The sequence below is a fragment of the Physeter macrocephalus genome, chromosome 14, assembly GCF_002837175.3.
Source record: "Physeter macrocephalus isolate SW-GA chromosome 14, ASM283717v5, whole genome shotgun sequence".
NCBI lineage: Eukaryota > Metazoa > Chordata > Mammalia > Artiodactyla > Physeteridae > Physeter > Physeter macrocephalus.
The window spans coordinates 111,268,766-111,272,804 of NC_041227.1; the positions used below are offsets into that span (position 1 = coordinate 111,268,766).

The 4,039-nt window shown below is 40.2% G+C and overlaps 1 pseudogene; it reads right to left on the reverse strand.

Moving 5' to 3' along the window:
- The window catches only part of LOC102983668 (leucine-rich repeat-containing protein 37A3-like), a 235,292-nt pseudogene that overhangs the window by 47,190 nt on the left and 184,063 nt on the right, over positions 1-4,039 (reverse strand).

Here is a 4,039-nt window from a genome sequence, read left to right on the forward strand (position 1 = left end):
GGGGGAGAATATCCAGTGGTAGAAGCGTGTGGGGAAATAAATGTCATCACAGCATGATGACTGGAGTATAAGCTGGCACAACTTTTTGAGGGCAATTAAAATTTTATATCTAAATAGTCTTCACCCCAACAATCCCATCTCTAGATAACTATTCTATAGAAATAAATGACCAGGCTCACAAAAATGCATCTACAACGACATTCATTGCAGCAATGCCAGTAACAAGAAAACTGGACATAATCTAAACATCCGTCAATAGGGGCATTATTAAACTGTGATATGTTCATACTATGAAATATTATGCAGGAGTTTAAATGAATGGGGTAACCCTCTATGTACTGGGAAGGAAAGAAATCTAAGACATATCATGAAATGAAGGAATAAGGTGGCAGGATGTTACTTATGTTAAAACAAGATAAGAAAAACACAAACTTATTTGGCTATAATTACATATGTATGTATTTAAACGTACGGAAAAGAGTCTGGAAGGATTAATACTAAACTCAAAGTAGTGGGTGGGGGATTAGGGCACAAGAAGGGTTTTCACTATACCTGTTATTTCATTGTTATATATTGAGAATTTAATCATGTATTACTTGTAAAATGGAAAATAAGTTTAAATTGTCTCTTACAGATTTTAAAGAGGTCCTGCCACATTTAACTTTTAAAATAAACACAGAATTTCAATCATTAGGTTGATTTGGGATATGGAAGGGGAAATACCGATTCTCACAGGTATTGACCTCAAAATTCTGGACCAAGAAGGATCTTACAATGCAGTTAACTTTTTTATTCATATTTGGGGAGAGTATACTCACAGCTTCTCAGCCCAGCGGTATGCCTTCCATATACTTTCATCAATGTAAGAAACAGAGTTTTCTTGGACATTTCTGTGAAGAAACACAGTTCATATCCTTGAATAGGTAGGAAAAGAATGTAGAGAATAAGGAAAAGAATCATGGCCACCATGCGGGCAATATTCAAATGCAGAAAAGACCAGCTTTCTAATTCCCAGAGCTAATCAGCTTCCCAGTGTGCACAATTAATAAAAACATACTGTGAGGCCACTGGCACAAACAATGAGGCATCTCCTCAGAACCTGAACTTCCTATCTGTCCAATTTCTTGGATACATAATGCCAACTACTTTTTTTCCAAAATCACCTATGTGTCTAAAATGACTCCTACAAATCAATGAGAAAAATGGCAAACATTTATCAATATCAGCAAATAAATATAAAGAAATCCTATGCCAGGCAACACCAAAGCTTTGGCTCAGTGCCTTCAGAATCTCTCCAGGAGTTAGAAGGATACGGGCAATTAGAAATTAGAGGGACTAATACGAAAATATCTCTTAAACATACTGCATAGGGAAAAAAGCACAAGTCACTGAGCAAGGAGTAAAGTTATTACCTAATTAGGGGAATAAAATGCAAAGGAAAGAGATCGGAAAGAAGGACACACATCAAAACAGTAACAGGAGTTACCTTATTGGTGGTAGGGAAGGTGGGGTGGAATTTCACATTTTATCCTATATACTTCTGTGACATTTCTTTTTTTAAACAGTGAGAATGTAACCATGAATTAGACATGTTTAAGAGAAGGTGTTAAATGCCTGAGGTTCAGTTTGAACCACTAACTCAGTGAATGACATTGAATCTTTAGCTTTAGCTTTGTCCTCTTCCCTCAGCAACAATGTTAACTATTCAGTTTATATGCACATTTTTCACAGGGGTCAGAAATAAGTCAAAACGGATACCTGTCTGCCCATCTGCCTGAGGGACATTTCCACTCAAACAGAGCCTTCTGGTTGCTTAATGCTCACCAATAAACAATGCCTGTGGCTGAACTCATCTCCCTCAAACTGACTCTGCTTCCCAACTGCTGTATTTCCACTTGTTATACCACCATCATTCTGCCCATCAACACATGTGATTTTTCTCTTTCCTGTACTACAATCCCCCAACTCTAGTCAATTACTACATCTTGTCAGTTGTTCCTCTGTAGTACTCTCAGGATTTTCTTTCTACTTCCATCACAACCACTCTAATTCGGCCCCTTCTCACTTTACTCCTAGATTTTGCTAAAGCATTCTATTTGGTCTCCCTGAATCAAGCTTTCCTCTCTAGATCGCTCTACATATGAAATCTAAAATCAGCCTCTTGTTTTAATCATTTGTCTCTCTTGCTTGAAAACTTGCAGTGGCTCCCTATACCTTACAGTATAACTTTCAAACCCCCATTACCGAGAGCCAAGGTTTTTCATAATCCTATCTTTCATTGTTGCCTAACCCAATTCTTTACAGCCAGACTGATCTATTAAATTCTGATCATCCCTGCAGTCACACCTTTTCCTAGACTGCACTGCCTATTATTTTCGTGACAAATCACAGCCAATCTTTAAGTCTCAGCTAAAGATTTAGCTTATCCATGCAGCCTTCCGTGACCTCCACACCCCTGTGATTACAGGTTCTGGTGAATTACAGCACCTATCTGTATTTCTCTTAATACTTAATTATATATTACCTCCCTTTTAAGGTATATCCTCTTTCTTCCCACTTGTCATTCTCATGCTCTGGAGACAAGGCCATATACTTCTGTGGCTCCCACAGTACTTAGCCCTGGATTGGGCACAAAATGGGTGCTACATATAGAAGCCAGGGGACAAAGATGAGATCTAGATATAACTGAGAGATTGAATAATAATAAGAGCTAACACTAAAATATATGCTAGGCACTGATAGAAGAACTTTACCTCTATTAACTCATCTAAATTTCCCAATTTGATTGAGTCTTTGGGAGATTTAGGAGTCACAGACGTCATCCTATGAGATGATGACAACCATAATCCCCATTTTAAAGATGAGGACATTGAGTCATAAAGCTAATAAATGACAGACCTGGGTTCAAATCCAGGTAGCCTGGCTCCAGAAATCTCTACTCTTAACCACGTTGTTGTATTACCACCAATGAGATGGGGAGAGGGACATGTTGCTGTAAAGAGGATGGAGTAAGGATGGGAGAAGAGTAGTTGTTAAGGAATTAAATAATGGGGTAAAAAAATGGAGAAGGAAAAAATAAGGGCAATTAAAAGTAAAAGACTGGAGGAGAGGGAAAAATAGTAAGAAGGAGAATGAAGATAAGGAATCATTGACACACAAAAGGTGGAAACAGAAAGTCAGTCAATGTGGATTGGGGAGATAAGGAGGACCCAGGAAAACCTGAAGAAAGGCTGCCATGTGAGGTAGGATGCAGAGAACAAATGAGGAAAGGTGATTCTTACGTGATGGTGAAGGTGCCGTTGTAGGCGCTAGGCTCTGGCTCAGGCACTCTGGAGCTTCTGCTTTGGGCTGAGACCAACACATGACAGTGTCTCATTTTTCCAGGTACAGAGCTCACATATGCTGATGTTTATGGTGGCATTCTGTTCTGGCTGCTTCTTTTCTGGGGTATATTTTAAACCAGGAAGGCCTGCGGATACTGAATACTGAATCTGAGTCAAAGGACAAAGAACTATCTCAGATGGCCTTGGTTGCTGAGATATGTTAACTCCCAGGTCCACAGGTGGAACTGTGACTTGAGTCAGGTTTGGTTGTGAAAGTGTCACCTCAGGGTGTTTTGGTGGGGGATCTGTAGTCTGCTGTAGGGATGTAGAATGTCCAGCCTCCATAATGGGTTCTGGAGTGTGGTTTGCTCTAGGTCCACATGATAAACTGTGACGCTGGATGTTGTTGAATGCTGACCTTGATCGTTACTTGGAGTTGGAACTGTCACCTCCTGCTGTAATGGAGATTGAACTACAACCTCCTGAGGTGCCTCTGGAGGCTGAGTTGGGGTCTCCTGCATGATTGGAGAAGGTACAGTCTCCATATTGGATCCTGCAGTAACGGTAAGTTCCACATCCATAGGTTGAATTGTGACTTGAGTCAGGTTTGACTGTGCAAGTGTCACCTCAGGGTGTTTTGGAGAGGGAGCTGTAGTCTGCGGTAGGGGGGTAGAATGTCCAGCCTCCTTAGTGGGTTCTGGAGTTGTTGTTTGCTC